Source organism: Callorhinus ursinus, unplaced genomic scaffold, assembly GCF_003265705.2.
Source record: "Callorhinus ursinus isolate GAN/ISIS: 27379988/994484 unplaced genomic scaffold, GSC_fseal_2.0 scaffold46, whole genome shotgun sequence".
Classification (NCBI taxonomy): Eukaryota; Metazoa; Chordata; class Mammalia; order Carnivora; family Otariidae; genus Callorhinus; species Callorhinus ursinus.
The window spans coordinates 535236-557727 of record NW_027397108.1 but is presented as its reverse complement, the minus strand read 5'-3'; the positions used below and the strand labels follow the sequence as shown (position 1 = coordinate 557727).

General features: G+C 40.3%; 1 long non-coding RNA gene and 1 pseudogene across 1 annotated transcript in view; both read right to left on the bottom strand.

Annotated features, from left to right (window-relative positions):
• Positions 1 to 19522, bottom strand: part of LOC141370807 (small ribosomal subunit protein bS21m pseudogene) — a 45804-nt pseudogene extending 26282 nt beyond the window's left edge.
• A 419-nt stretch (positions 19523 to 19941) lies between these two features.
• Positions 19942 to 22492, bottom strand: part of LOC141370808 (uncharacterized) — a 113708-nt gene continuing 111157 nt past the window's right edge. The window contains exon 7 of the long non-coding RNA XR_012375195.1: positions 19942 to 20161. This is a non-coding gene — a long non-coding RNA (uncharacterized lncRNA). The remainder of the gene's footprint in view (positions 20162 to 22492) is intronic.

The following is a 22492-nucleotide window of genomic DNA, read 5'->3' as shown; positions in this document are numbered from 1 at the left end:
TCCCATGTCTTCAAGTCTAACTGCTAATTATCTTTTCCTCAAATTTCTTAGGCTTAATTTAAAACAAAGTTGATACTTCATTCACTTCAATTTGATGTGCTTTATTTTGCATAGCAAATATTTATTCCCTTGATAAGTATTATACATACATAAATCGAATTACCATTACAAACTGTTAGGTATGCTATCTACTTTTTTTTTTTAAGATTTTATTTATTTATTTGACAGAGAGAGAGATAGTGAGAGCTGAACACAAGCAAGGGGAGTGGGAGAGGGAGAAGCAGGCTTCCCACAGAGCAGGGAGCCTGATGCGGGGCTCGATCCCAGGACCCTGGGACCATGACCTGAGCCGAAGGCAGCTGCTTAACGACTGAGCCACCCAGGCACCCCATGCTATCTACGGTCTTAACAAGATCACTCTGAGTTGTTTTTCTCTTTCATGAAAGTATGTTATCATCTCTCTAAAACTTGTCAAACCATGTTGTTTCAACTTATTCTTAAACACTTTGGGTTTTTTACAGTCATTAATACTTTGTAGGAATTTTAGCATGAAAACATCTCTTTCCTAATCTGAGACTACCCTTAATTCTTAATATACTTAAGCTCTGATTAAAAGGTAATTTAATCGAATTATGTTTTTTGCCCTCTAATTTCTTTCAAATATTTTTTCATCCAATTACTAGAAGTAACTTAAGTATAAGGAAATATAAACTATTTTGTCCAATTCTTGAGACCAATAACAGACAGGCATAGCATTAGGTTTGTTTTCATTTTTTTTTAATTTTATAAGCAAAATGTTCTATGAAGTATAATATAGATACAAATGTCAATAAATAAAAGGTATATTGGTAGACTGACAAAAGATAAATATGAAACAAGAAAAAATGCAAAAATTTAAAAAAACAAAGGTGAGTGGTTGATAAATTTTCCCAAGTGAACACTCCACAGAGCCATCACGCAGATCAAGATCTAGAACACTACTGGCATTACCTCAGAAGCCCCCTTCTCCTAGGCACTATGTAACCCTCTGAGTTGCCATACCCAATTCTTAAATCATGGATTAGTTTGCCCATTTTTTAATTTTTTTTAAGATTTTATTTATTTGACAGAAAGAAAGAGAGAGCACAAGCAGGGGGAGCGGCAGGCAGAGGGACAGGGAGAAGCAGGCTCTCCACTGAGTGGAGAGCTGAATGTGGGGCTCCATCCCAGGACCCTGGGGTCATGAACTGAGCCAAAAGGCAGATGCTTAACCAAAGCCACTCAGGCAGCCACCATTTTTTAAATTTTATTTAAGGTATATTTTCACCTGGCTTCTTTCACTATTATATTTGTTAGATTTATTCCTGTTGTCACCTATAACAATACTTCATTCTTATTACTGTAGGATATTTTACAAATATTTGTTTGTTTGTTTACTTATTCAACTCTTGGTAAACATTTGGGTGGTTTCTTGCTTGGGGATATTACAAATGGTGCTGCTACAAGCATTCTAGTAGGTGTCTTTTGGTGAATATGATAGGCCTTTCAGTTGTTTCTATACCTAACAATGAGATTACTAGGTTAAAGAGTGTGTATATATCCAGCTTGGTAGATAGTGCTAAACAGTCTTCCAAAGCGATTGTACCAATTTATGCTCTTATCCACAATGTATACGAATCCCAGTTGTGGGGCACCTGGCCAGCTCAGTCGGAAGAGCATGCAACTCTTGATCCTGGGGTCATGAGTTTGAGCCCCACATTGGGTGTGGAAATTACTAAAAAAAATAAATAAACTTAAAAAAAAAAAAAGACCCCAGTCACTCTGTATCGCCAATCATTCTAAATATTGTTAGTATTTTCCATTTGGGATATTCTAGTGGATATGTCAAGATTTACTTCTATTTCTTCCTTTAAAAAAAAAAAGCTTATAAGAGAGTTTACTGATGATGTTAGGGGGTAAAATATTTGATTTCCCAACACAAGGCGAAAATACATTTTAATAGATAATTGTACTACACACTTCATGTAAACAGCAAACATAGATGTAAATGTTGAAGCACCTATGCCTATACTCAAGGAGAGTTTAACAAATATATCTTATGCCATCACTTCCTGGACTCCACTGTATACACTCTTAATTGGCTTTCCCATTGAATAAAAGCATTTTATGAGATCCAAAATATTCCTTCCTAACTATATTGTGTGAATATTTTATTTTGTTGAACCATGTTGCATGTGTGATTCAGTGAGGTATATAAATAAAATCTGCTTATCCTTTTTTTGGAAAGAGAGAGAGAAAGAGCATGAGTGGGAGGAGGGGCAGAGGGAGAGAGAGAGAAAGAGAATCTTAAGCAGACTCCATGCCCAGCAGGGAGTCCAGTGCAGGGCTCCATCTCATGACCCCGAGATCGTGACCTGAGCTGAAATCAAGAGTCTGACACTTACCCGATGGAGCCACCCACGCGCCCCTGCTTATCCTTTCAAAAAGGCAAGTAAACACACTAAACCAAAGGTCTTCTAAGTCCAGTTCCAGGATAAGACAAAGGCGATAGTTAGAAAACTATACGGTCATTTCATCACACTGAAAATCAAGCCCTCCTGTGAGAAGAGGGGAGAGGGCATTATGAGGACAGAATTTTTCAGAAGACACAAATCATCATTTGTTCCAACAAATCACTCTGTATGGAAATGGGTTAAACCCAGGTCCAAAATCAATATTGGTATGTCCTAAAGTTGCCAACTAAGAAGGGAAAGAGGCTCAGATATCAACACCCAGCATGGAGAATAGCATAGGTGAAATGTGCTGGCATCAAATTTTATCAGCTTCCCACTATTCTCCATTTTTTCTAAAGGACTGAATATGTCCCAGATATTTGGGAACCTGTTTTATGCAATGCATCCATGTTACTAAGTACGAAAAGGCAGCCATGGTAAGAGGGGAAACTATAAAGCTAGCACTCTAAGCTACGTGGCTGGTATCTGCAAACTGCTCAGATACATAAAACCCAGGAAATACAACTTAGAGCACAGATGCATCTCCTGTCTCTCATCCACTACCTTAGAGGCAGGAACTATGTTTTATGCATCCATCACAACAAATGCCTTCTACAGTCATCTACATCCAGCAGCTCACACAACAAAGACAGCACACAGGCTGTTAGGTTATGCTCTTCTCTCCTCTCCAACCCCATCCCTACACATTCCTTTATAATGTGTCTCCCATTCATGTCTCCCAAAGAGCAGGGTAACTGGCATGTTTCCCACCAACCCCTCCTGCAAACCTTTGGTCCCAGGCTCCTTCTTTCCTTCACCCTAGCACATTACACACTTAGAAGAAAGTGGACAGAATACAAGCTCAGCGATATCCAAGGCAAAAAAACTCTTCCCTAGCATATGATCTCAAATACAGTTTTCAGTACATAATCAGGTCCTCAATAAACACTGGCAATTCCCTGTCCTTTAGCCACACATTTCCTCTGAACCTGACATTGACTCAATGAAGACATGCTTTCCACTTAGAGGGGCCATGTGCAGAGACTGAAAATGTGAAAGAGTGTTTTTCCTGAGTTAGGCATCTTGGTCATGCTTTGACCAAGCATGAATAATGTCTTAAAACTCTTCTGTACAGCTTCTGGTGTACTCCAGCTTTATAGCTGAAGCATGGGTCTTTAATCTCCTAGAGGCGTCACTCCTGAAAATCAGCTGAGTTCAATGGAAGTGGTACTGGAGCACCTGCCAGAAGCCATGCCCAATGCTAGGTGTTTGAAATACACTTCTCTTGGGGGCCTTTTGAAGTTAGGAGGCATCCAAACCACAGAGAGGGCTACTCCACAGCAGTGATGGAGTTATGCATGGGATGCACAGGGAAAGAGAGCACTTCTTGCCTGGAGAAGTCAGGGAAGATTTGCTGAAGGAGAACTGGATGTGGTAGCCACCATCTCATGAGTGATAACTCCTTAAAGGCATGCAGCCTCACTACTTTGCTCACCAAACTTCACTGCATCCCTAGATTAATAAACCCAAATTCCTCTGATGGCAACTGAACACTCTAGTTCAGTTAGCATTCAACATGGTTCTCCTGATCTTCAAGCAATCACTACTTTTCATCCCTTCTGCTTATTCTTTCTTCTGTGCTGCCACCTAAAATATATTCCTTTCCACACGCCACTTATTCAAAACCTCTATTTTTTTTTCATCACAGTCCAGCTCTGGACTTACTTCCTCCAGAAAGTATCTGTCTACATACAAATACTCCCTTCCCTATGATTTCCTTCTCTATTGCACTGTCATCACGGTGTTTGGCTGTTATCTTGAAACAGTCTCTGTTAGAGTACCTTGTCTCCCTACAGGATTCAATTCCGAACAACAATAAATGTAGGGTTCTGGCAGATTGTTCAAAAAAGCAGGAGGCTGTAACAGCAGCACCTACCCTGCCTGACCCTCAACTCCTGGGCTCAGCTGTTCTCTGGACAGTGAAGCAGCTATAGCTTTGATTTCAGTGAGAATAGGTATCCACGGTCCCCAGAATCTATGCCGAGGAGAAACCCTCCAGCATGGGGGTTGTAAAGCATTTAAGAAAGGAACATCAGGAAACCTATGCCCACTTAGCCTCCCAGGCGCTCCAGATACAGGGAGGGTGGTCTCTAGGGGACTTGTCCAGAATTAAGGTGTGTTAATTTCCTAGGGCAGTGGCAACAAATCACTACAAACTTGGCAAATGAACAGAAACTTGTTCTCTTACAGTCCTAGAGCCCAACAGTCCAAACTCAAAATGCCAGCAGGACTACACTGCCTCAGGGGCTCTAGGCTGATAAAACATTCCATGTCTCTCTCCCAGTTTCTGGTGGCTGCCAACAATGTTGTTCTTTGGCTTGTGACCACATCCCTATCTCCATGGTCATGCTGCCTCCCCCTCTTCTCTCTTTGAATCTCCCTCACCTGTCTCTTATAAGAAACTTACTACATTTAGGGCCCACCTGGATAATCCAGGCTGATCTCTTTATCTCAATATCCTTACCCTAATTACATCTACAAAGACTCTCTTTCCCAGTAAGATCACATCCACAGATTCTAGGAATTGGGATTTGGACATATTTTTTTGCAGGCCACATTCAACTCAATGAATTAACTGAAATTTCTTCACTAACAATGGTGGTTTACAAAGCATACTCATCATTTAGCTTAAGTATTACAAATAATAACAATTAACTCCTGAGTTACTGAAATGTATTCAAGGAGCACCACTAGGTGCTTTGAGGGGAAAAAATGAACTAAGGCTTCTTTAAAGGTTATTATAATCTAGCAGGAAAAACAAGCATGTGCACAAGGGCAGGAAAGGTGGAAAGGGACGAGAGAAGAGTAGGGGCAGAGGAAAGGCTACTTGTTCCTTTTCTTTCTAATTCTTCCTCAACACCACTCTGACCAGGAGCAGTCAAACACATTACGTGTCTCACAACTGCCCCATTACCTGCTATTTTGGTTCATTTCTTTCATGGACGCTGAAGGCAAGTGGACACCCCTTGCTAAATGTGATCTTAGGGAGTTCTCATGAGCCCAAAACTTGAATCTGTCATATTACAAATACAAATCACATTTTAAAATATGGTAACTGCAGGTGCCTGGGTGGCTCAGTCGTTAAGCGTCTGCCTTCGGCTCAGATCATGATCCCAGGGTCCTGGGATCGAGTCCCACATCGGGCTCCCTGCTCCGCAGGAAGCCTACTTCTCCCTCTCCCACTCCCCGTGCTTGTGTTCCTGCTCTCGCTATCTCTCTCTCGGTCAAATAAATAAATAAAATCTTTTAAAAAATAAAATAAAATATGGTAACTGCCCAATAAGCTCTCAAAGGAAAGCAAAATATGTAAGAGCAATAGTATTGTTTCAAACTTATTTTAACAATGTGAAAATCTATGGACAATATATATATAAGCTATATACATATGCACACACACACAAACATATACATACATATGAAAAAAATCTCCCCTTTCTAGGGCACCAGCTGCCTCTACTCAATATAGGATACACATAAAACGTTATCTACCACTAATGACTTTAATAATTTTAACTTCTGCTTTGTAAGAGCCATCAGATTTTCATTTTTTGTCTTTATCCATGATTCTGGGTCTTTATCCATACAGAATTAACACTAAATCACTCTCAGAGAAGGACTTAACTTCTACTGCCAGCTCAGGGTCAGCAGTCAGGGCTGGGATAGAAAGGAGGACTGATTAATAGAGCTTTAAAGATAGCTCAAATGTCTTGAAGACAAATACCCCAAACGGTTCCACATCCTTCTAGTTCAAATTTCATTTGCAATCACTACTTCTAGCCCAATAATATGGGACTACAGTTTCTCTATGACAAAGGCCTGCTTCCCTTAGTTTTATGGCACTTCAAGGGCAATCCAAGGATATAACTGATACATTATGGATATGCAGTTACAGAAAGGAAATCCGTAAATGGAGACAAGGACAGTGTCCTCAAAGGATCAGGAGTCTATTATCTGGTCATTATATTTAAGGAAGGAAGCACAAGGAACAACACAGTTGGAATGCGCCAATAAACATGCTGGGCTGCTTAAACAGGAGGGAGCTTTGTCTAAACATGGATAAAGAATTTTCTACAAAGGGCACCAATCCTTAAAGCATTCATCTTTCCAATCCCCAAAGCTCAGCACAAGTTACATTAGAAAATCCTTTTCATCAAAGATGAAAAGAGAGTACCTATCCATTCCATGACTTGCCTCCCTGGTTCCCTATTTACAGAGAGCACTCCCTGAGTGGAAAAAAAGACCTGAATGGTAGAATTTTTTATGGATTGTTCTCACTCTGTTATAGATTAAATGTACCATATTGTCAATTAATCAAACTATCAACATAGATTGCAAAGCAGTTCACATGGCTGCTGGATTTGAGTTATTGGCTCAAAGCTGATTGCCTAACAATTTTTCTATAAAGGTGGAGCCCAGGAGCTATAGATCCAGAGAATCCCACCCTTCAGAAGAGACCAGGAGCTTGGCCTTGTGAGCACATTGTGTGTCCTTAGCAATCCCACCCAGAGCAAAGCTTTAGAAAGCAGCTTACTGTCCAAAGCAGTAATTTGGAGAGTATGTAATCCAACTTGAATTTGTATCCACCTATATTTTTTTAAAACCAGTTTACTATTTCCCTGTTAAATTCTTCTAAAGGCTGAATCTCATGAAGCAAACGTTGTCTTTTTAAAAAATCCACAATACAGTATGTTCAAGTTTTTTACAAAGTTATTTTCAAAACAGATACTAATCCACATACACAATTTTTCCAAAAAATATTTCAGCGTCATTGTCCTTTAAACCAAAGTGAGGGGCACTCCACAGAGATTTGGAAGGTGAAAATCAAATAACCAACAATTCCCATGAAGCAATGGTGGGGCAAAGTGAGGGTTTCAGCAAATGGCAGATGTGACAATTTGCCAAGCCTTTCAAATGTCCTCCTACAGATCACCAACTTCAGGGATGTGGGCAAATGGACTCACTGGCAGAGATACCTTGAAATTCCTGAACTCATTACAAATGTTTTCTCCCTTAACCCTTTCATTCACTTTGAAAGCCTCTAATCCCCTGTATTAATTCCCTTCCAGTTTGAAATACCTAAAGTAATTTCCTTTCTCCTGACCAACTCCTGACCAATCCAGTAAGGTATACAAATTATTCTCAGGTCGATTACTTTGATGTTTAAAAAGTGAAAGTTAATTTTATTTAGTCCAAACCACCAGGTTAATTTAAAATTAATATTTCTACTGAGCCAGATGGTAATATTTCTAATGAGTCATTTCCAACCACACTTCACCTTCTGCCACAATCTGAGATCATTTATCATATGGTCAGTTGATTCACCAGCATTCATTTGACCACTGAGCACTGCACTTCACTGAATGCTGACAGTGACCCCACAAATCATTAATAACATCTCCAATTTATAGTTGAGAACACCAAGGTTTAGAGATATTGCATGACTTTCCGTAGGTCCCACCTTCAGGAATTAGAAGAATTTGAAATCAAATCAGATACTGTCTTATGCCTTAACCCTTTCTGCCACAGTAAGTGACTTTTCACCATAGTAAGTAATGTCAGAGAGTGGTCAATATCAACATTTTTGGTAATCAATATAAGGTAACCAACACCATGCACTGTTTTGTGACAGCATCTGCTTTCTGGAATCTCTCCCTTCTGGGCCAGATATTGTGGAAATTTTCCCAGCCAACTCATGGTGGTAGATGTGTGGTTTCTAAGATGCCATGAGAACCTATTGCCCCATGGGTCCAGTGAAAGGGGCTCTCAAGAATCAGAAAAGCTCTAACAAAAGGGCTGATTAAAGGGGATGAATTTAATACAATAACAACAATCACAAAAACATTATTCCCCCAATGTCACCAGAAGATATGCTAGCTATCCTCTATTCTATGAAACACACACTTCCTTCAACTTTCTTAACCCAATTCTGGAAATTCTGAGGCTCTTACAAAACAGATTTGCTTTTTGCTGGGAACAATGCAACAACAGAGCCTTCTCTTTGGCAGGCAACCTCCTCAAAACAGGCCCACTGGACTTCACAGTGAGAGGTTTGGCTTCACCTGGGTGCGGGAATTGTACCACCAGCAACTTTCCCTGCCAATCCTTCTACATGACAAAGCACATATGGAGGCAAATAAGCTAATCCTTCTTTGGAAGAATAAACTGCACCTGGCAGTCAGTTTATAGGAGTGCCAGACAGAGAAGATGTGATTGTGAGGTACCTGGGGGATTGCTACAAAGCAAGCTGGGAAAATCCCCACCTGGGATGCCTGAGATAAAACCTAATCACCTGCTGGGATAATTGGCCTCTGAAAGAGATACATGCTAATAATAGTATCAAGTCATAGATTATTAAACTGCCGAAAGGTTAGGAATATTTGCCTATTGATTACAGAATTCCTGAAAATGGCAAGCCAACAAAGCTCAAATAAATGAATCAAATGAAACTCTACAAAAAGCAACTGTGCATCCTGGTAAGCAACAAAGAAGACATCCAGGGATAGGTCACCCCCTCAAATAATAGAACACAGAGAATTTTCTCAGAGAACAAGATGGATCTCTATAAAAGTTGAGAAACCCCACCACCACTTCCACCAAATCATCAAAATAATGTTGACATAGGGCACCTGGCTCAGTCATTAAGCATCTGCCTTCAGCTCAGGTCATGATCACAGGGTCCTGGGATCGAGCCCCGCATAGGGCTCCCTGCTCGGTGAGGAGCCTGCTTCTCCCTCTCCCCCACCCCCTGCTTGTGTTCCCTCTCTCGCTGTGTCTCTCTGTCAAATGAGTAAAAAAAAAAAAAAAAAAAAAAATTTTAAATAATGTTGATACAGAATATAATTAGGAACAGGAAAATATTTTTTTAATTTTGTAAATATATGGTCTATCTCACCTTCCAAAACATGTCCATTTAATTTCTCTCTCTCTACTCTGAATTTTCTAATGACAAGAGGTGATTTTAAAACATGTCTGTGATATCACTGATACTCCTCCCATTGAAAGATGGGAGATTATCCTCCCTTCTTAAACATTAGTGAATTGCTTGTAACCAATGGTGATGCGCATGACCTCCAAAGCTAGGCGGCTTCTATCTGGCTTTCTTGGGACACTCATTCTAGGGAATTCATTTTTAAAAAGGCTACCCTGAAACCACCATGCTGAAGAAGAGGAGTAAAGAAGCTCTTATTCACAGCCCCGGCTATTGTTCTAGCTTACCACCTTACTTCAGCTCCCAGTCATGCAAGTGAGCCAACCTGAACATCCTGTCGTTCAAGCCTTTAGATAACTATAGTGATAGCCAACATGTGATCACAATTGCACAACAGACCCAATAAAGAGCTGCCTAGTCAAACCATTTCCAAATTCCTGAGCCATGAAAGTATGAGCAAATAAAATGATCATTTTTTTCACACCACTAAGTCTTGGAGTAACTTATTATGCAAAACATTATTGACCATTCACCAAACTTCCAACAAATCACAGTTAATATTTTGTAACACCTTTCAATTTACAAAGTACAATCATATTATCTCATTTAATTTTTATAAGTATCATGTGAAATATGTACAATTATCATGAATTGCAGAGAGTTGGACAAATGCTTAATATCACAATCAGGACTCAGAACGTCATCATTTTATTCCCATGGCACTCAACACTGTGCTGACTCTCAAATGTGGTGAAATATTTTAAGTAGCTAAAAATTTTATCTATGCAAAAATGCTAGAGGTCAATGAAAAAAACTGAAAGCATTGGTCCTTTGTTTGATATTTCCAGATAGACTGTCTCTTCATACATTTATATGTTCTTATAGAATTTTTAAAATAATAAAGTAATTCCTAGAGAGTCTAGATGGCAGCCAGTTCTTGCATTTCTTTATATTTGTAAATAACACAGTGATTTTTCTGTAATTTTATCTTCAACATTATAAGGAACAGACCAGGTTTCAGGAAATGAAATAAAGCTGAATTTTAAACAGGCATGGAGAAACTTACATTTCATACTAACTCTCTGGATTTCACATCTCAAACACACATTGGGAATTGATTGATTGGCGTCCTAAAAATCTAGAATTTGCTTAATCTAAAAGAGTTTGCCAAATTTGGCATGTCGTCTAGGTATTTTGAGTTCCCCTGTATTAAGTTTTTACAATGGATAAATCAACAAAAACACATTTACTTTTTCCTATTGAGGGCACTGATGTGATACAAAGAAGTATCAAACGTGCTTCCAGCCTTACAAAAGCTTACAGTCTGGTTGGGGCTATTCAGAGATAAATTTGTATGATGTAGTAGAAAGTATACTGAATTAGGAATATATTTCCCTACATACCTAAAAAAGGTGCTATAAAGATTAAAAATGAAAATGCTTTGTAAGTCACAAAACGCTAAGAAATGTAATATAAAATACATGTATAAATTAAAACAGAAAGATTTCATCCAAAATGGAGGTTGGATCCCTGCTCTGTTTTTAGAAAGTTGTTAAGTTGGATCTTACTGGCTGATTCCACAGTAAAGGTGAATTAAGCCATACCTTACTAGCTCACTTCAAAAGAGATAACCCAGGGTGCCTGGGTGGCTCAGTTGGTTAGGCGACTGCCTTCGGCTCAGGTCATGATCCTGGAGTCCCGCATCGGGCTCCCTGCTCCGCAGGAAGTCCACTTCTCCCTCTGACCCTCCCCCCTCTCATGCTCTCTCTCTCTCTCAAATAAATAAATAAAATCTTTAAAAAAAAAAAAAGAGATAACCCATTAAAGACTAACTCCTGATCACCCACATCATATGGAGAAAAAGAAATGTTTTCTGGGCATTGTAATCAAGATAGACCTTAGCAAGATTCCAGAAATTCAATCAAATAGGGATCACCAAAAGCCAAAGTCAAGCTGAGGTTTACTGGCATAATACATAAATTATGATGCCTAATTAAGGTGAAAAAAAATTGTGGTACTTACAAACCATTTCTATAAATTCCTTAGAGCAATTTATCTAGAGTCTATGAGAATAAATATTTACATACTCCATAATTGTTATGAAGTCTTCATTTTCCTTAAGTTTGTTGTTTTTGGTTTTTTCTTCTATCACCACTAATAGGACATGACTTGGAGAACTGGGTATAGTTCTTTTGTATCAGGCATCTAATTTAATGCGATCAGGAAAATACGGCCAGGACATATGGGAGTCTCTTGAAACACTGGGAATACAGACGAGAAGCCGCCTGTTTCTCTCGACTTGTAGTATCTGTTCTCATCAGTTTAAAAACAAACCAGAGGGGGCGCCTGGGTGGCTCAGTTGGTTAAGCGACTGCCTTCGGCTCAGGTCATGATCCTGGAGTCCCCGGATCGAGTCCCGCATTGGGCTCCCTGCTCGGCAGGGAGTCTGCTTCTCCCTCTGACCCTCCCCCCTCTCATGTGCTTGCTCTCTCTCTCTCTCTGTCTCTCAAATAAATAAATAAAATCTTTAAAAAAAATAAAATAAAATAAAATAAAATAAAAACAAACCAGAGGACGAAATCGCCTTGCTCCAAGGGATGTCAAACGCCAGCAGGATGGGACACTGACTTGTAAATCAAGACACCAATATCTTGATACTAACTACAACCACGCTGGTCTCTAACAGTTTCCTCTCTCGTTAAAAGAAACAACAGCAGGGGAACATAGAACATTCGAGAAAATCTTATTGAGGAGGTTCCCGTTCAAGATGGTGACGTGAAAGGATCCTAAACTCAGCTCCTCCCATGAACATACCAGATCTACAGCCACCTGTGGAACAACGTCCTCTGGGGGTAAAACAAACAAACCAGAACTGGCTGAAGAACTCCTGTGCCTCAGCAAAGACGCGCAACGCGGAGGAGAGGCTGGGACCCAATCTCTCTGTGAACCCTCGGCCCTCATAAGCCCTTGTGAACTCAAAACCCAAGCTCCTCCCGGAAGAGTGAAGACTTCGAACCCCACATCAGGCACTCCCAACTCTGAAGACCTGCCCCTGAGAGACAAGCCCGCAAAACCTCTAGCTTTGGAAACGAACCGGGCCCGCGTTCAGGAGATAGACTCACAGACCGCGCAGACGTGAGAAGCAGTTCTCGCAGGCCGCGCTCCGACTCACCGGCCCCGGGTCCAGTGAGGAATCGGCGATGGGGCAGCCGGGGCTCCGTGTGGCTGAGGCTCCCGGGCTCGTCTCCGAGCGAGGACCCGAGGGGCAGGCATCTGGTTTGACTCGGGCTTGGAGGCCTGCGGAGGTCCCCCCCGGGGTACTCTGGTGGGCGCCATCTTTGCGCTTTCCGTCCACGGCGCCAGTGGCTCTCTGAGGGGAGATTTTACGTGCGCCTGGTGCCTGGTTTTTACGCCAGGTGCGCGGTTTACGTCAGGTGCCTGCCTTTACACCAGGTGCCTGGTTTACGTGAGGTGCTGGGTTTTGTGTCCTGTGCCCGCTCTTTACATCGGGTGCCCTGTTTTACCTCTGGTGCCCAGACTTATGGCTGAGGCCCCGGTTTTACGCCCGAGGCCCCCGTTTTTGTGGCTGCCACCAGGGGACACCACTCTCACCTGGCTTTGGTGGCCAATAGGGCTTACACTTGCAGTCCCACAGTAGTATGTATTTGCACACTTTAAAACTACTGTCTGAGGGTCTGGTTTTCGATCAGGCTGAATCTCGGCACCCACTTAGATTCTCCCCCACGACACCCCTTTGGGGACACTGACAGGTCTTCCCACGCCCTCAACTACTAGCAGCCACTAAAAATAGGCGGCTTGGACAATCACAAAGGTTTGAAAGACAACCAAGAGCTAGGGCAGATTTGAACGATAAGGTTCATCTCCCACAGGAGAGGTGGCTGTTTTATCTAATGCACAGAGGGTCCAGAACGACACAGAGAGTCAAGCAAAGAACAGGAGGAATATTCTATAAACAAAGGAACAGGGTAAAACCTCAAGGGGGGGAACTCTAATGAAATGGAAATATTTCCCTTTTAAAGAAAATCTTACTGAGCATTGATCAGTGTGATGAAGAAATGGAGGTAGCCAATACTGTCAAGATGAGAAACACACAAGGAAAAATAAGTAAACAAGGAAAATATCAGATACTGGAAAGTACTATAAGTACTACTTATAATAGTGTAATAAAATAGCAGCATTAGAATATAGCAGATATGCAGGCTCTCTCAACCTCAGCACTAGACAATTCTCTGTTGTGGGGGCTTTCTTGTGCATGAGGGAATGTCTCCCAGCAACCCTGGCCTCTACCCACTAGATTTCAGTATGCCTCCTCTAGCGTGACAACCAAACAATGTCTCAGGACATTGCCAAATGTCCCAGGGCGGAGAGAGAAAACTCGCCCCCCCCCATCCACGTTGAGATCCACTGTAATAGTCACTAGATGATGCCTTTCAGCTCCAAATTTTTATCATCATACTAATACCAGAATATAACACTGTACACACTGGACCTGCCCCATCCTCCCTTTTCAACCAACCTTTGTAATTATAGATGCCATCCTCTTCTATACCCAATTGTAAAACTTGCTGAGCTGTTTGCCTCAATAACATTCCAAACCTGTATTGTAGGAATTGAAAACACCGTCAGACTCTGTAGAATAGATGACAAGGTGTCCTGAACTATTGACATAGTTAAGAAACTCGATGAATAGCACTTCTAAGCTATTATCTCGAGACCGACAGGAATGCTGTAGACTTTCTCCAAATGCAAGCACTCATCTTCACCGTTATAAAAGATAACCCATTACCATGGCAGGAAATCAAATCTGCAATAAATTTGAAAAGAGAAGAATGATGAGGAGGAGGCATAAAGGACTGGTAGAAAATCTCAAGTGAGAACATGTTCAATGCATAAAAATGGGAGGAGGGCTGTTCAGACCATGACAGCGCTGGGCGCAGGGTGTGGTCTGACGCTGCTGGTAAACAAGAAGGCACTGAGAAAACTGGTGGAAATGTGTCAAGAGAGTTTAGAAAGTAGCGTTTAGACAAACCCTGCTCTCCGTCACCCAAATCATTTTCAAATTAAGTTGAAACCGTGGCAAAGAAAATCTTTATATTTGATTCTGGCTGCATTATAGAAACTCCATTTGGAAGCTGTTAAATAGTTCATGACATTAAAACTCACACCTGAATAAAAGTCCCCATCTTCCTTTCTTTGTGCTAAAATTTTAGGGCATATCCCATTGGAGATTTTTGAGCAAGAAACTTCAAAAACTCCAGGAAATGTTTAATGAGCATAAGGAGAAATAATTGAGTGATTAGTTATTTGTAGCAAAAATTGGTTTTCATGAGTTAACTTTTTCTATATAATATTCTTACAGATTCATAAATTCATTTTTAATAGGGAATTGACCTGACCCTTTACTTATTATCATCCAAAGTTGATAGTAGTTATCTATTTTGCTTATCTACTAATCTACTGTTATTACAATTTAAAGAAACAAAACACAGGAATCTCGAATCAAAAAAACATAATGTTAGAACAATTGTTTTCCTTTGTTTGTCTGAAGAATTTATCACAGATTTCCCTTAAATAAGAAGTACAGGTTGGAAAGGCACAGGAGTCAGATGCCGTAAAATACCTCCTCTACCATCCACCAGCTACATGATTCTGTTAATTCATTCAACATTGCTGAGAATCAAGTTTCTCATGTATAGATTGGGTATAACAATTATACACTATTCACAGGGTGAAGATAAAAAGAAATGGCATGTAGGAAAATGCTTTGCAAAAGTTCTATGAAGTGCTATTTTGTTATCTTATTATTGAATTAAAATTAAATGGGACCACAATATGGTTGAAAACTTCCAAGCATGCAGATGTCCCAAAAGGTCCTCTTCAGTTTGATTAAACTTTACACCGGCTTCTTCCTGACTCTGGGCATTGACCTCCCTTTCCTCTGAGGGTTTTCTTTTAAAAAACCTGTAATTTCTTTCTCTGCCCCTTCGATATGTAAATCTTTTTAAAGACCTTTTGCCCATTTTGCAGGAATATCTACATCTAGGAGCTGAGAGCCATCTTTTTGAAATGTTAACTTCAAGGGGTATCTCCCAGTTTCCAGGAGAAGGAAGGAGCCCAACTTCCATGGGCGCTTTGCTCCAAGTGAAACGACCTTCTGTCATGAAAATAAGTTTACTTTTCCTTTGGGCAAGGCCAATCAACAAACACAAATGGATCCCTCTGTATCCCAGCGATTCAAAACTCTCCCAGCCTTTGTCTCAGCAGAGTTGAGTTCAGACTTTAGTTCTGGCACCTCTCGCCTACTGCAACAGCCTTGAATAAAGTTTTCCTTGCCTGCTAAACTGTGCCCTCACTATTCTTGCTTTGACACATACTTGCAAAAGAATGAAGATATTCTGGGATGCATTTGCCACCAAATTTAACGAACCCTGGCCCCACTTGTGACTCTCCTGATCAGATCTCCCACCAGTCTCTAATAGATTGTAACCTCCTGAACCAGAGGGACTAATCTAAGAACTGACCGCATCGAACAATGGCTTCTCTATATAAGCATGTATTCACATATGTGAATCAACATGTAATATTACTGTTTCAGTCCCTGAATCTATTCCAGTATAAATATCAGAGTTTAGGGGCACCTGGGTGGCTCAGTCAGTTAAGCACCTCCCTTCGGGTCAGGTCATGATCCCAGAGTCCTGGGATTGAGCGCCAAGTTGAGCTCCCTGCTCAGTGGGGAGTCTGCTTCTCCCTTTCCCTCTGCCCCTCCCCCCACTCATGCTAACTCTCTCAAATAAATAAATAAAATCTTTTTAAAACAAATAAATAAATAAAGATCACAGCTTAACTTATTTCAAGATGGAGCCCTTGAAATGCTTCTATGGGTGGTCATTATGGTGATGCTACAAAGCGACTTGCAAAATAAATGCATTTTTTTAATTTTATTTTATTATGTTATGTTAATCACCATACATTATTACATCATTAGTTTTTGATGTAGTGTCCATGATTCATTGTTTGCATTTCTTTTTTTTAAAACCACTTTATTGAGGTATGATTGACATACCAAAAGCTATACATATTTAATGCATACAACTTGATGAGTTTGGAGATAAGTATACACCCATGAAATCATCACCACAATCTGTGCCATAAACACGTCCATCACTTCCAAAAGTTTCCTTGCACCCTCTTTACCATTTTGTGTGTGTGAGAAGAACACTTAATATAAGATCTATCCTCTTAGCAAATTTTTAAGTATACAACACAGTATTGTTCCCAATACGCACAGTAGATCTCTAGGACTTATTCATCTTATATAACTGAAACCTTGTTCTCTTAGACTAATACTTCCCTGTGTCTCCTCCCCCCAGTCCCTGGCAACCATGTTTCCACTTGCTGCCACTATGATGTACATTCTTCACGTAAGTGGTATCATGCAGTATTTATCCTTCCGTGCCTGGCTGATTTCACTTCACATAACATCCTCCAGGTTCATCCATGTTGTCGCAAATGACAGGATTTCCTTCTTTTTTAAAACTAAATAATATTTCATTTTATGTGTATGCCACATTTTCATTCATCTATTGATGGACATTTAGGTTGCTTCCATGTCTTAGCAATTGTGAATACTGTTGCAGGGAACATGGGAGTGCAGATATCTATTCAAGGTAGTGATTTAATTTCTTTGGATATGTACCCAGAGTGGAATGCTGGATCATATGGCAGTTCTATTTTAATGTTTTGAGGAACTACATCCTGTTTTCCACAGTGGCTGCACCAGTTGATATTCCCACCAACCATGCACAAGCGTTCCCTTTTCCCTACATCCTTCCAACTTTCACCTTTTGTTTTTTCATATTTTTTTAAATAATAGCTACCCTGACAGGCGTGAGGTGATAGTTCATCGTGGTTTTGATTTGCACTTCCCTGTTTAGTGACATTGAGCCCCTTTTCATAAACCTGTGACCATTTGTATGTCTTCTTTCAAAATAAAAATACATTTCAACACGACTTTACAAAATGATGACTTTTGGAGATGTATTATAGATGGGTAAATATACAAATTTCAAGAAATAGCTATATGAAACATTTGTCAATACTAAATATAATTTAAACATAGTTAATTTATTTCTAAAGTATTTCTACTGAAAGATGTAGAAAGAATAAATGTAGCCCAGAAGCAAGGCGAATGAGAAGAGTATTGAATCTTAGGGAAAAAAGCTAGGGAATATAAAACTCCTCTCTTATAGTCCTTCAATAGTTTCCAATTACTTAAAGCATAAAGTAAATCACTTTACCAGACCAAAGCCTTTGCCAAAAACTGGACCAAATCAAATTTCTCCCCTTACTCACTTTGAATTTGTTCCTACATCCCTGACACTCAGTGTCTTTTCATGAATGGAAAGGAATTGCTCCCTACTTCTAAGAAACTGAAATAGCCAAATCTCTTAATACAATTATCTAATACATTCGTTTACATAATAGGGTTTGCAAATGGGTAATGCAATCATTGTGTCACATCCAAACCCAAAAGCCGTATGAAATCTCCTTACATCCCAATCTGATTAGTACTCTACATTTTTCAAAGCAAGTACACATCTATTACCTTATTATCACTAGCAGTGAGTTACATATTATTACTAGTTCACTTTATCTGTGAGAAACCTAATGCTAATAGAGTTTATTTTTATAGCTTTATGAGATATAATTAATATACAAAACCTGCACATATCTAATATATGCAATTAGATGCTGAGAGTTTAAATACCTTACTTGCGTGTCAGGACAGGACTTAAGAAACCTGAAGTGTCCAACTCTTGATTTCAGTTCAGGTTGTAATTTCAGAGTCCTGAGATTGAGCCCACATCAGGCTGCACGCTGGGTGTGGAGCCTGCTTAAGATTTTCTCTCTCTCTCTCTCTCTCTCTCTGGGGCACCTGGGTGGCTCAGATGGTTATGTGTCTGCCTTCGGCTCAGGTCATGATACGAGGGTCCTGGGATCGAGCCCCACATCGGGCTCCCTGCTCAGTGGGGAGCCTGCTTCTCCCCCTCCCTCTGCTTCTCCCCTGCTCATGTTTTTCTCTCTCTCTCTGTATCTCTGTGTCTCGAATTAATAAATTAAAAAAAAATCTTTAAAAAAAAAAGATTCTCTCTCTCCCTCTTCCTCTGCTCCCCCTCTTTAAGAAAGAAAGAAAAGACCTTAAGCCCCTTTCTCTGTTGGATGATCAGATTCCCAGGAGTGATAGAAGCAATCTTTGATTCTGCAACACCCTGCATGTTTCCAGAGGGACTTTAGGACCAGAATGCACCCAAAGTGATAAAAGATGTACATGACATCCCCAGGACAACTGAGAGGGTTAATTTAAGGTTTTACCTGGATTCCCCCTCGCAGGAGGTGACCACATGGTACAGATTGAGAACGGCCGGTGCTTCTCTGTATTTATAGTCATAGGCACATAAAGGCCAGAGGGGCAGCTTCCTGAAAACCCTGCCTGTGGAGAGCCTCTCCACAGACAGGGTGTGTTATTGGCTGACAAGAACTGTTCCAGGAATTTTAAGGCCATGAGAATTGATCTCCAAAAAGCAGAATGCTGCTGAGTCTCCAACTTGGTATAGCCCTTGCCATGCAGCTACATCTTTCATCCTTCACTTACATTAAAGGCATCTGCATCCTCTGCTTGTGTCTGTTGATGCCTCGCTGTCAATCACGTTCTCCCTTGTGAACAACATGCAGAGAATCACACAAACTAATAAGTGGTAGATTTGGTGGTTCAGAAATTCCAATTGCATATCCAATACTCTTCTACTGTCTGCTTAATATTTAAAGGAATCCTATAAGACAAACCTGCTAAATCACAGAACAGATCCCAAAGTTTATAATCAGAAATGAATAAATGCTCTAAAGTTGTTGGGGGAGTTCTGTCTCTGATTAGGATGTGGAATGGTGCAAAAGACCATCACTCCCATGGTAACAACTAGGAAAAAAAAAACACTTTCCTATAAAGCTATCAAAAAGCAGTGGATGGATGCAAAAAAAAAAAAAAAAAAAAAAAGGCTTTAATGAGCTAAATTCCAGAGAGACAACCCAAGAGCTGCAGAAGCTTCCACACCTAGCGGCAAATTCCAATCTGACTATGGATACCGGGTAAAGTACACTTGTAGTGGAAGGAAGCAGGAGGTGTGAGGAAAAACCAGCCATGCTTTAGCAACAGTGAAGCCAGCAAAAGAAGGTGGAATCTGTAACAGCTCAAAGTGTAAAATCATTGTTCGGGACAACATATTCCCCCACCCCCCATCATCTATATGTTCTGAGAAAGTAGCAGAAATCGTTATGAGGACAGAGCTAAAAGACAAAATTTTAGCCATTTCCTGGTACTCGGATCTCAGGGCCCTGCAAAATTTGAATCCATACGGGAATCATAACTAACTAAGCTAAAAATCAAACCTCTTCAAGTTCAAATCCTGGGAGGATCAAAGGGATTTATTTGTCCCTCAGTTGTAGCAATAGTAGTAAAGAAAGTTGGGGATTGAGCTGAAGGACAAAGTTAAATCCCCTAAATCATATTTGAAATCAGACATAAACTAGCTGCAGTTGCAGTGAGGCCCTGCACCAATTCGAAGTCAGTGGAACCAAAAGGAACAGATCCTGGCGTGGCTGCCTGACTGAAGAAAGTTCTGGTACCCTGTGGGAAAAAAGAAAAGAAGAAAGAACAGAGATCACATTTCACTGTTTGTCAATGACTGGTATAGAATAAAAACTTATAAAATATGTAAAGAAGTAGGTAAGTTTGGGTGCCTGGGTGGCTCAGTTGGTTAAGCGACTGCCTTTGGCTCAGGTCATGATCCTGGAGTCCCTGGATCCAGTCCCACATTGGGTTCCCTGCTTGGCAGGGAGTCTGCTTCTCCCTCTGACCCTCCCCCCTCTCATGTGCTCTCTCTCTCTCAAATAAATAAATAAAATCTTTAAAAAAAAAAAGAAGTAGGTAAGTTTGACCCGTAATGAATAAAAGGAAATTCAATAAAGGCAGACCTACGAATGACTCCACTATTGAAATCTGCAAAGACTTTATTTTTTTTTTTTTTAAGTAGGCTCCATGCCCTGTATGGAGCCCAACGCAGGGCCTGTACTCACAACCCTGAGATCGAGACCTGAGCTGAGATCAAGAGTCAGGAGCCCAACCAACTGAGCCACCCAGGTGCCCCCGAAATCTGCAAAGACTTTAAAACAACTGTTTTAAATATGTTGATAAAAAAAGATGAATAAGTTAAATGATGGTAGATTTTACAAGAGATCTGTAAACTAAAAAAAATAAAGAAAATTCAAATTATCAAACTGAAAAGAAATGAAGTTTTTAAAAAAAAAGTAATTGAATCCTGCTGGAGGCTGAGTCAGTCCCTGCCTGGACCTCTTCATGGGGACCTCTCCACAGTGCGCATGGGTTTCCTCACAGAAAGGTGGCTGGGTGCCAAGAACAACCGTCCCAAGAGACAGGAAGCAGAAGCTCCCAGTTTCTGTTGTCAAGCAGTCACAGAACCCAACTTCAAGAGTGGAGACATAGGGGCACCTGAGTGGCTCAGTCAGTTAAGCGTCTGCCTTTGGCTCAGGTCATGATCCCAGAGTCCTGGGATTGAGCCCTGCATCGGGCTCCTTGCTCAACAGGGAGCCTTGCTTCTCCCTCTCCCTCTACTGTTCCCCTGCTTGTGCTCTCTCGCTCTAGCAAATAAATAAAATCTTAAAAAAAAAAATAGTGGAGACATAGACTTTACTTCTCAGTGGGAGGAGTGTTACAACTGGGGGACCACTATTAAACCCACCACCCCAAAAGAATGGATAAACAAACGGTGGTATATTGATAGATACAATGTAGTTCTACTTAGCAATAAAAGGGCACAGGTATTAATACACACATCATCGATGTGTTTCAAAAACATAATGTTTAGTGAAAGAAGCCAGACTCAGTGGAGGAGTAAATACTGAATCACTCTATTTAGATGAAGTTTAAGAACAATCAAAAATAAATCAATAAAATGACAGAAATCAGAAGAATGGCTGCCTCTGGAGGAGCAGTGGACTGAAATGGGGCACAAAGGAACTTTGGAAAAGGAGAAATATTCTGTGTTTTCATTTTCATGTTGCTTTCATAGGTTTATACATGTGTCAAAACTCACTGAACTACTACATACTTAGGATTTGTGCATTCTACTGTATATAAGCTAGACCAATATAGGACTGATTGAGACACAAATAAAAAAATCGTTGAAACACAAGCTATTGTGTAGTTCTGGATTAGATACTGATTTGGACAAATGAGCTATAAAAAAAACAAAATTAGGACATTTGGAAATATTTTATTGTGTTTATGGTTTTGAGTGAGATAAAATTTATTTATCTATAAAGACCAAGATAGTTAGCTGAAAAAAACATATTTTAAAACAAAGTGTGCACTATGATATTGTACTGTTAAAAATATATTACAGAGGATTTTTTTAATTTTTTATTGTTATGTTAATCACCATACATTATATCATTAGTTTTTGATGTAGTGTTCCATGATTCATTTTTTGTGTATAACACCCAGTGCTCCATGCAGAACGTGCCCTCTTTAATACCCATCACCAGGCTAACCCATCCTCCCACCCCCCTCCCCTCTAGAACCCTCAGTTTGTTTTTCAGAGTCCATCGTCTCTCATGGTTCGTCTCCCCCTCCGATTTCCCCCTCTTCATTCTTCCCCTCCTTCTATCTTCTTCTTCTTTTTTTTTTCCTTAACATATATTGCATTATTTGGAGAAACCTCATTTTGATTAAGGGAAATTACTCAATCTGTGGTTCAATACAGGGTTGGCGAAGCACCTCTTTATGCGTGCTTTCTGGGTGGCTTGATGCCACCCACAAGATCTGTTAACAGAGTCTTTGCTTTAAAACCGCTGCTTCACCTTGCCTGTCCAGTATTTTCCCACTGTGCCACTAAGCAAATCTTTGCTTAAAAGTGTTAACAGGATTTTTGTCCCCTTC